The following is a 12,010-nucleotide window of genomic DNA, read 5'->3' on the forward strand; positions in this document are numbered from 1 at the left end:
CAAAACGCTTATTATCTAATTTTCCCACACGAATTAAGGTTAAAGAAAAATATATTATAAGCATTAGGTAAAACGTACGTAAATTATCACATTAGCTAGCTAACATGCTAATTTACGTTTTACCTAATGCTCATAATACGTTTTTTTTTACCTCAATACGTGAGGGAAATTTATCAAGATATCTTGTGACAATAGCTTATCAATATATTTGGGCAAAAATGTAAGATGAATAGGTTTAGAAACTTACTTTCTTTCGGCTGTGGTCTTGCTGCCAGAGCCTCTTCCAGTGGGAGGGAAGCGGTGTTGGGCGGGAAACAGGCATTACGTTACGTGCATGTTCCCTTTAACGTCCGCACTGTTAACCCAGCAGTGCTGGGTTGTTGAAAATGACCCAACAAACGGAAAAATAACCCATATTTTAGACCCAAGTTCACTAACGTAGCAGCTGGGTTGTTTAAATAACCCAGCATTTTTTAGGGTGTAACAACATCAGGTAATCATGTCTGTCCAAGAAGACCCTTATAAATGAAACCACTGTATACCATGACTGTGCAGTATTACTACTTTGTGACATGGCTTTAACATGGAGTAAAGTCTCCCAGTAGAAGCAAATTTGTTTTCGTGAAGTCCAGAACTTTGCGTATTCATGTTTCAGTGTCCACTAAGAGCATGAAATGAATGCTGATGCATTATGGGTAGTAAGGGTTTTACAGTCTTAAACCTTTTACAGCCATATATCATAATAATGTCAATTACAGATTTGTGGATTGGAGTAATTGTACTGTAGCACAAAGAGTGACACAGAGAGAGAAGATTGCTTTGGTTTTAGCATCAGGTCTGGTCTAGGATAACTAGCAGTGTCAGGTCAGTCTCAGTGTGTGAAGATGATGAGATTTATTTATCCTTCTTCCCCAATAAAACAACTTCCCATGTGTAATCACGTATCTCCCTCGGAAACCACATATCTCCCCACCTTAACCTTATATTTCCCCATGCTAACCATATATCTCCCCTTGGTAACCACGTATCTCCCCTCTGTAACCATGTATCTCCCCTTGGTAACCACGAATCTCCCCTCGGTAACCACGAATCTCCCCTCGGTAACCACGAATCTCCCCTCGGTAACCACGTATCTCCCCTCGGTAACCACGTATCTTCACGTATCATAAAGACCATGAGAAGCTGTTGTGGCAGGACAGATGTCATGTGGCAGGACAGATGTCGGGGGCAGTCATGGCCTGGCGGTTAGGGAACTGGACTTGTGACCGGAGGGTCGTGGGTTCGATTCCCAGACAGGCCATGACTGAGGTGTCCTTGAGCAAGGCACCTAACCCCAACTGCTCCCCGGGCGCCGGGCTAGGGCTGCCCACCGCTCTGGGCACGTGTGATCCACAACCCCCTAGTAATCACTAGTGTGTGTGTGTGTTCTGACTGCACAGATGGGTTAAAAGCGGAGGACAAATTTCGATTGGGGTGTAAAAATCACAATTGACAAAATATGGCACATTTAATTTTTCATTTCATTTCACATTTCATTTCATGTCAGGTGCCCACGTCCAGCTTCCTGTTCAGGACTACAGCCATTTTCAGATGTTCTGGGCCTTTAGAGGGGAGGAATTTAAAGCACTGGTCTGCACTGTCCGTGCTGGGTATTGTTATTCAGGATTTGAAGGGAACATGCAGGATATTCAGGGATGGGATGTGTCAGAGTTCAGTTTCTCACCCATAATTCTCATAATATTGAACATGAACCTTTCTCAAAGGAGGCAGTCATCTACTGCAAATGGACTATGGTACATACAGGAAACTGCATGACTGAAGGTAAGACTCAGTGGTAAATCTCACTGTATCTCACAGTAAATCTCACTTGGGCAACATGGTACGCTGTGTGCAATTGGCTGCTGCTTCTTGCTGGTGTGTGATTGGTTGTGTAAAACTTGTGTACCTGTGTTAAAATTGTAAAGCAACCTTGGGTATCTTGAAAGGTGCTTTATAAATTGAACATTCATTCATTCATTAACTTAATTGTCCTCTACTCTTCATTAATATCAGAATAGCTATGTAAGTATGAAATAGACTGTGGTGTCCTTTGCATGGCATCTTCCAGGAAATGTCTTCATGTTCAGACAGCAAGGAGAGTTCTCTGATAAAAGCGTCTATCCTGTATTCGTGCCTCATAGGTATGTGTGGAGTGTGGAGATCACTGAAATGTATAGTGATGTAATGATGTTTAGGAAAGTCAAAGTCATGTAACCGAAATGCATTTGATCCTGTGTAGCTGATAACACACACACACACACACACACACACACACACGTTGCCTGTGTTATCTTCCACTTGAATGAGCCCATATTTCATTATCCAAGCTCTGGAGTGGCACATTCACTCAAGCTCCAGGAGGATCTAGTGTGGGATCAACACACAGACATCCTGAAACTTCTTTTCTACCACAACTGTTATGAGCATTTGGAGGAGTCGTGTTACCTGTCCTTTAATACACAACGGTTTCGGCATATAACAATAACTAGGATCTACATCTGTACTAAGATAATGGGGATGGAGAAGTGATCTTGTCTGTTTAAGGTTCAATTCGGTCCATTGTGTGCACATTTGTGTTGATGTGGACTAACCCGATTCCTGCATCGGGAGAGTACGGTGCACATCCACTCCATGTGTTGTTTCCTAGGGACTGCACTTACCTTCTGAAGAGAAGTGTGGAGGTACACCATATCTTCTACGGGGGCCCTAAAGGTCATGCTGTCTCTAAAGGGCAGGGTCACTTATCCATGTCACAACACTGTGCCATTCTCTCCTCAGATTAAATTTTACGGTAGCAGACATCAGTTCTGCGTCACTGTGCATGGCTAATACAGTAGCCTTTTGGTCTTTTATTGTAACAACCCTGCAGTTTCTTTCTAAAGCATTGTCAGCTTATATACATAATTTATGTGGAATGAAAGGTTGAGTTGGAGAGATTTATTAAATGTGAAAACCTGTGTTTACACCTTGCAGCTGTAATGTGTTTTGAGAATTGTGAGAGGTGAAGGGAGGTGAAGGGAGGTGGGCGGTGCATGCTCCACAAGGAGGTGGGCGGAGCATGCTCCACAAGGAGGAAGATGTCATAAAAGCATAATAAAATTTTACAAATTCATTGGATTTTCTTGATATTATTTATGATGATATATGGATGCTTTGTAAATGTTGTTACTTGTACTCATATTTTCCCTTGTATTATATTTGTAAATCAGAACTTGTCAGAAGCAACACACAAAGGTGTCAAAAGTATTCACATTCATTACTTGGGTCAGAGTATAGATACTAGGGTTTAAAAATACTTCTGTAGAAGTTGAAGTATCGACTGAGTCATTGTCATACTAAGCTACTCATGTCTGCTATGTCATTGCTGGAGTGTGACGTGACATGTGCGATGGATCAGTAGGGTGTGGGAGTGGTGTATACTTATGATCCCAACACAATCACATCCACTCTGGATTTATATGGATAGTTTTTTTTTTTTTTTTTTTTTTAAAGAGATGACAAGCCAGATTGAGAACAAGCCAAAATGAAATAGGAGTAACAAGATAGAGAGTATAGATAATTGTGCTAAAGGAGTAACAGGATAGAGAGTATAGATAATTGTGCTAAAGGAGTAACAGGATAGATAGTATAGATAATTGTGCTAAAGGAGTAACAGGATAGATAGTATAGATAATTGTGCTAAAGGAGTAACAGGATAAATAGTATAGATAATTGTGTTAAAGGAGTAACAGGATAGATAGTATAGATAATTGTGCTAAAGGAGTAACAGGATAGATAGTATAGATAATTGTGCTAAAGGAGTAACAGGATAGATAGTATAGATAATTGTGCTAAAATGAAAGGAGTAGAAGTAAAAAGTCGGCCAGAAATAATTACTCCAAGTAATATAAGTTTGTACTTCGTTACTTGACACCTCTGGCAACACACTGCTGTGCACCAAATGTGTATTTCATGTGTGGCTCACACAGTGTGATATCTTGACCTTTGACCCCATCTGCACATTTATCCTTAGGGATTGTTGACAGTGCTTGTTTATTTGTTGGACTTTGTGCCGTCCTGAAGACAGACATCTCTGGATTGCACTAGCTGGATTGCAACTACTGAGGACGACATACTCATAAACATTTCAGTAAAAAAACTATTGCAATGAACCACACAGAATCTTTACAGAAGCTTCCCTGCAGCAGCAGTATGATTTAAACCATAGTTGATCACATGGAGCTTCATTTGGTTAATTGAAGGTTGCAATTCTAGCTCTCCATTTGCTCTCTAAATAATTCTTATATAATCTTGTTTTTCTGCCTTCCATGGAATAGATGAAGTGGAGTTTCCATGGAGGTTAGATAAATTGGCTGTCCCTAAAAAATCTCAGTGTGTGTGTGTGTGTGTGTATCTTGAAAGTTTAATTCATTAATTCATAGACGGGCCATGTTCTGTGTCACCTATGACTGCCACAGGACCACCCTTTTGGAAATGCCAAAGTAAGCTCACAAAGATCACTAAGAAGCTTCCTTAGATCACTTAGAAGCTCACTAAGAAGCTCACCAAGACGTTCGTTATCTGTCAACCAGTCAAGACACACTAAATTTCAATATCTGCATGGAAATCTTGAACACTTGAAAACAACATAGGTTTGTGCCGGTTTCCTGGAGTGATCTATCCCCTGGTGTAAGACCTATTGCCTGCTTGTTTATCTCTCCTTTCTGAAAGGGATCAATTTGATTTCATTTGTGGGCTCATAAGCATGGCCAGCTGCTATACTCTAGACAGGCCAAACTAATCTATAGGCTGCTTACAGTAAGCTTCAAAACAGGGTCACCCATCAAACTTTCCCCATTTGTAGGCAGATATGTTCCATGGAAAAATCCAAAGTATTTCTGTTCCATGTTCAATATTTCAAGAGTTACAGCCATTTTTGTAACCCACCCCCCCAGACGCATCTTTTGCGAAAGTATCTAAATAGCAATATTTCAATGTGAATATCTCTAAAACTATTACAGCTAGAAGGCTTTGTGTATGTTTAGAAACTTGTATACTTGTAATTTATGTACTTTCTGGTGCTGTAAGTTGTGTTGTGTCAATAGAAAAAATTCCCAAATTTGGAAAAAAAATCAACCAAGAGTTATTTTCACCTGTCATTATCTCATGGATGGAGTAGAAGAAGGCTGGTTTATGTTTTATGTTTCAAAGTACTTCCAGTAGCAATGTTAAAGTAATAATTAAGTTGCCTGTATGTGGTCCAGTTTTTGCACAATTTGCTGTCAAATATCTGATTTCACACGCAAGTGTCCTTGTTTGGACACTGATTCCTAAAATACCTATATTTATTTTTAAAATTTTTTTGTTCTGTTATATACTTTGATATGTGTTGCGTATATGGTAGAGAAATTGGAATGGACAGTGGACTGAACCAATCAGGAAATAGGACGAAAGCGGCCCCACCCTTTCTCTGCGTGGTCCGCTGTAACTCCCGCTACGTTCAGTGTTGAGCGCGTTGTTAAAGGAGAGGCAGCATGGAGCAACAGAAGCGGCAGAAAGGGAAAGCGGAGAAGTTACGCGTGAAGAAATTGAAGAGTCTCAATGTAGATGCTACAAAATGTGTAAAAATCACAGACATGTTCGCTGCTGTAGCCTCCGCGTCCTCTGTAGGTGAAGACAGCAGCAGCAGACAGGGAGAGCAGCAGCCAGAGATGCAGGCTTGTGAAAGAGAAACCGAGGGACAGACTGAGTGGGAAAGTGTAGTACATAAGCAGGTAGTAACGTTAGGATAACACGGGCACTTTATTACATGAGAATGATGAGCAATGGCGATTGATTAGTATCAATATTTATTGGTATTTGCATACTTCCCAAAATCTGGCAGCCACGCGCCCTTATTCTGATAAAATAGCAAATGGTCAAGACTGAGAAGTGTTGGATGAGCAGCAAGTGTCCATTTTAGGCTATCATAGCATTTTAGATCATTAGGTTAAAGGTGTGTTGAAAGGCTGTTATAGTAGTTTGTATTTGTAGCCTCTGTTGTGGTTCAACGTGTTTTAAAAACTCAAACAAGTGAAATTACAGATTTTAAAACTTATAAATGATAAATAAAAGTTTTGCAATTTAAGCATGACTGCAATAAGTGTAAAAAAATATAATAAATTGCAAAAGATGCCCACACTGAATAAGAGTAAAACGGTGTCAAATGCTTATTAGACATTAGAAGAATTAACAGGTTCCAATGCTACCTGAAGTTTTTCACACACCACTTGATCAACAAATGTGTGGCTGCTCTGTGTGTCCAGTAGGGCATATGCTAGGATTTCAGGAGTGTTAGGTGCTGAAATCCAAACTGGCACAATCATAGATGTGCTCCCACCTTCTCCTCCGTTAACACAACATGATAGTGAGGATGTACTTTCTTCAACTGCGCTTTGCTTTGATTCCACTGGCAAACGATCTTCATGCAGTGGAGTTGGGTGACTCTTTCTGCATATGCCACACATGGCTCTGTTTCTACAGTCTTTGGCGTTGTGACCTTTTCTCAAACATGCAAAACACAACTTGTTTTCATGTATGCATTTTTTCTTTTCTTCTGCAGACATATCTGTTAGCCTTTTGCATTTATGTATTGAGTGATTTTCTCCACAGCAAATACACTTGCCTATGTACGAATTCTGTGGTGATGTGTTCCTTGGCCTTTGGTCAGTGTGTCTTAACCGGGTTTCACTGAGGTCTGGTTTGGATGTGGAGCTTGACGAAACAGGGGTCTTTACATTTGTGGCAAAGGTGTTTGCTTTTGAGCGCTTCGTCTCTCTTAGTGGTGCCTCTGCAGAGTGCCTTAACGCATATAAGGATGACACTGCGTTACATGCAATATGTGCCTCGTTTGCAATGAATGAAGCAAACTCATTAAAGCTTGGATATTCCTGGTCTTGATCCAGCTGCTTTGTGACATAGCGGTTCCACCTGGATGTCACCCATTCAGGAAGCTTGACCAGCATTTTCTGGTTCTCCTCACAGTCATTCAGGACCTGCAAACCTTTTATATGAGACATGGCACTATTACATGTCTGGAGGAAATCACCAAATTCTCTCAGCTTGATATACTCTTTACCACCAATCTTTGGCCACATGTTTAGTTTCTCTCTGAAGGCCCGTTGCACTACAAAGGAATGACCATATCTATCGTTCAGTCTTTTCCATGCTTGTTGATAGGCTTTTTCGTCTTTTCTGTAGAAGCTGCCCTCAAGAAAGCATTTTGCATCCCCTGCAATGTACTTCTGTAGGTAGAACAGCCTATCTGCAAGGTTGGAGCACCGTCTCTCTATGAGAGCTTTAAAGCTTGTGCTCCATTCTGTGAACTTCAGAGGATCACCTGAGAATAGAGTCGGTTCTGGGGTTGGAAGGCGAGTGAGAGATAAGGACTCTTGTAATGCTTGGACTAGGGATGTCTCATTCCTTACAGTTTGTTGTTCTTGAGCTGGGATGTGATGAGTGCATGGGTTTGTGTCATTGATTTTGCTGCATATAAGACTGCATGATCCATCCCTCTCCTTTGACTCTTCTTCAGTATAAACATTTAGCCTTGCTTGAATTACATCAATGTCTCTCTGATTTTCAAGTTTTTTCAACTGCTGACGTTGAGCTTCAATGGCAGCTTCCATTTCAATTTCAGCTCTCTTAGCAGCCAACTGAGCAGCGGTTTCTGCCCTCTTAACTGAAATGCTAGGTGATTCTGAGAGATGGTCGGAATGGCCGCAGCTGCGTGCAGTAACTCTGGAGACTGTGGATCCATATGTAGACCTAGCATATTCATTATCAAGTAGCATGCGTAATCTTGATCTTTCGGCCTCAGCATCAAACTCCACTCCTTCTTCGGAGAGGCGCACTCTCATCAAACTCCACTCCTTCTTCAGAGAGGCGCACTCTCATCAAACTCCACTCCTTCTTCAGAGAGGCGCACTCTCATCAAACTCCACTCCTTCTTCTTCGGAGAGGCGCACTCTCATCAAACTCCACTCCTTCTTCAGAGAGGCGCACTCTCATCAAACTCCACTCCTTCTTCAGAGAGGCGCACTCTCATCAAACTCCACTCCTTCTTCAGAGAGGCGCACTCTCATCAAACTCCACTCCTTCTTCAGAGAGGCGCACTCATATCAAACTCAACTCCTTCTTCAGAGAGGCGCACTCTCATCAAACTCCACTCCTTCTTCAGAGAGGCGCACTCATATCAAACTCAACTCCTTCTTCAGAGAGGCGCACTCTCATCAAACTCCACTCCTTCTTCAGAGAGGCGCACTCTCATCAAACTCCACTCCTTCTTCAGAGAGGCGCACTCTCATCAAACTCCACTCCTTCTTCAGAGAGGCGCACTCTCATCAAACTCCACTCCTCCTTCAGAGAGGCGCACTCTCATCAAACTCCACTCCTTCTTCAGAGAGGCGCACTCTCATCAAACTCCACTCCTTCTTCAGAGAGGCGCACTCTCATCAAACTCCACTCCTTCTTCAGAGAGGCGCACTCTCATCAAACTCCACTCCTTCTTCAGAGAGGCGCACTCTCATCAAACTCCACTCCTCCTTCAGAGAGGCGCACTCTCATCAAACTCCACTCCTTCTTCAGAGAGGCGCACTCTCATCAAACTCCACTCCTTCTTCAGAGAGGCGCACTCTCATCAACTGCAGTAAGTCTGAGGTCACAGCTGAGCATGCGTCCACTTTTCTCCGAATTTCTTGACTTGGTGCAATTTGGAGTCGGATGCCATCATACAGCTCCTTTACCTCAAGGTTAAACTTCTCCGCTTCGTCCATCATGTCATACATGTCGCCTTCAGAGCACTCCTGCTTCAACCTTGTACGAACTCCCCTTACGTAAATTTTCCATTTCTCATATGTTGCTTTAAACTTCTTCTCCTTTTGAGTTAACTCTTGCTCTTTCAGTTCTTGCATTTTAGGTGTTATTCGTCTTTCACGAGTGAATTTTCTTAATTTTCCCTCATCTAGCCCCCCTGATTCTTGCCCTTGTGACATGACATCAGACTTTTCATCACTATTTTGAGACATTTTGAACTTTCAAGAATTACTATATGAAGATGGGATGGTAAGTAACAAGGAAATTAAAGCTATAATTGGCAGTAAGCCACCAAGTAACCAAACTGACACACTTAATACTGGAGTAATAGCTTTCCCAGCTTATTGTAATACAAGTATTAACCAGTCTTCTCATCAAACAAAAGAACAACAGTTATCAGAGCATTTTTGATGTTCTGAATCCAATAAATTCTTTGGCTGTTATGCTTAAAACGTTAGCTTATGATCTATCCATCAAACTCCTGAGGCAAATTAATTGCACAGTCTAACCTGAGGACTTGTAGCCTGAAACTGCTCCACAGAGTGTTCGTTAAACCTGTAGCTTGCCGCTGGATACGTAGCAACGATGCCGCCGTTCTCTGTAGCCTGTAGCTTGCCGTCGGATGTGTAGCAACGATGCCGCTGCTCGCCGTAGCCTGTAGCTTGTCGTCGGATGCGTAGCAACGATGCCGCAGTTCTCCGTAGCCTGTAGCTTGCCGCCGTAGCTCGTAGCCGGCTGCAGGATGTGAAGCGAAGTTGCACTCGTAGCCTCATGGATGGATTAGGACACGTTTTCACTGTATCTACTCTGGTAATTAGACTGACGCTTCTTACTGATGTCCACAACTCTTTTATTTTCTGTGTCAAGTTACTGAACACCGTGAAAACTGACAAGAGAAAACACATTTCACATACATCATTTTAAGAAAACATTTTCTTTCACAAGGTTACACAAATTTCCTGTTTAGCCAGTAGTAGATAGTCATCGCTGATCCTTCTCTTTCACTTTTCCACTCACAATTTCCCGCGCACGTTACCCAGACAGGAAATGACGTCTCTCAGCAAATATAATTATTAGTATAATAGTATAATTTCAGTAAGGTCTATGAATTGCATTTCTTAAATTTTATATGACACAAAAGACAACAATCAGAAATAAAATATATTATCACAACATCTGGCATTGCCGATTTTTTGTCCCAGTCCAGCTCTGGCTATGATGAAGGATCAACCCACTGCCCTGTCTAACTGGTTGTGGATAAAGGATAAACCAACTGCCCTGGACCCTCTCACCACCCTGAATTCTTCCCTGTTATGGCTGTATTTCCATGGCCTATTACCAACCATCAAGAAGTTTAGAACTCAATAGGAATTATATAGAGAACTCATGTATATAAATACACACAAATATTTGAATTATTTATCCTTCCCATCTTTTCCTTGTTTTTGTATCTCTATCATTGTTGTTATGTTGACCAGCGTCAGCCAGAGGAGGATGGGTTCCCCCCCTGAGTCTTGGTTCCTCTCAAGGTTTCTTCCTCATGCTCTTAGGGAGATTTTTCTTGCCACTACCACCCTTGGCTTGCTCAATGGGGGCTTGGACTTGGACACTTGTAAAGCTGCTTTGTGACTGTTGTAAAAAGTGCTATATAAATTAATTTTGATTGATTGATTGATTGATAACTGCAGTGTATCTCACACACACTCACCGGCCACTTTATTAGGTACACCTGTCCATCTGCTCGTTAACACAAATGTTGAATTAGTCAATCACATGGCAGCAACTCAATGCATTTTGGCATGTAGACATGGCCAAAATGACCTGGTGCATTTCAAACCGAGCATCAGAATGGGGAAGAAAGGTGATTTACGTGACTTTGAATGTGGCATGTTGGTGCCAGATGAGTTGGTCTGAGTATTTCAGAAACTGCTGATCTTTTGGGATTTTCACCCACAACCATCTCTAGGGTTTACAGAGAATGGTCCGAAAAAGAGAAAATATCCAATGAGCGGCAGTTCTGTTGGTGCAAATGCCTTGTTGATGCTAGAGGTCAGAGGAGAATGGCCAGACTGTTTTGAGCTCATAGAACACCAACAGTAACTCAAATAACTATTCGCTACAACCGAGGCATGCAGAAGAACATCTCTGAACACATATCAACCTTGAGGCAGATGGGCTACAGCAGCAGAAGACTACACTGGATGCAACTCCTGTCAGAAGAACAGGATCAGAACAGGAAACTGAGGCTACAATTTGCACAGGCTCACCAAAATTGAACAATAGAAGATGGGAAAAACGCTGCCTGCTCTGATGAGTCTCAATTTCTGCTGCGACATTCGGATGGTAGGGTCAGAATTTGGCATCAACGAAGTGAAAACATGGATTCATCATGCCTTGTATCAACGGCTCAGGCTGGTGGTGGTGCAATGGTGTGGGGGATATTTTCCTGGCACACTTTGGGCCCATTAGTATCAATTGAGCATCGTGTCAACGCCACAGCCTACCTGAGTATTGTTGCTGACCATGTCCATCCCTGGATAACGCGCCATGTCATAAAACGCGAATCATCTCAGACTGGTTTCTTGAACACGACAGTGAGTTCACTGTACTTGAACAGCCTCATCAGATCTCAGTCCAATAGAGCACCTTTGGGATGTGGTGGAACAGGAGATTCGCATTAAGGATGTGCAGCTGATAAATCTGCAGCAACTGCACGATGCTATCATGTCAATATGGACCAGACTCTCTGAGGAATGTTTCCAGTACATTGTTGAATCTATGCCACGAAGGATTAAGGCAGTTATGAAGGCAAAAGGGGGCTCAACCTGGTACTAGCAAGGTGCACCAAATTTTTTTTACCTACCACTACATCACTGGTTGTCACATACTAGGTAACACTTGGGATAGATTTAATTTAATCTGTGGATGCATATGCACATCTATTTGCCATGCTTACTGTTTTCTCTGTACAGAGAGACAGATAGAGGGTGGATATATGTGACCCCTGGTTACCTTAAGCCCTATCCGGACGGGATTAGTTTCTCAGGGGGTCCTGGGGTAATTTTCTCTTTTACTGGGGGTCCTCTGTGATTTTAATCCCGTCCGGAACGAGCATGTCCGTGTTTTTCTCAGACGTCCT

The sequence above is a fragment of the Brachyhypopomus gauderio genome, unplaced genomic scaffold (assembly GCF_052324685.1).
Source record: "Brachyhypopomus gauderio isolate BG-103 unplaced genomic scaffold, BGAUD_0.2 sc70, whole genome shotgun sequence".
NCBI lineage: Eukaryota > Metazoa > Chordata > Actinopteri > Gymnotiformes > Hypopomidae > Brachyhypopomus > Brachyhypopomus gauderio.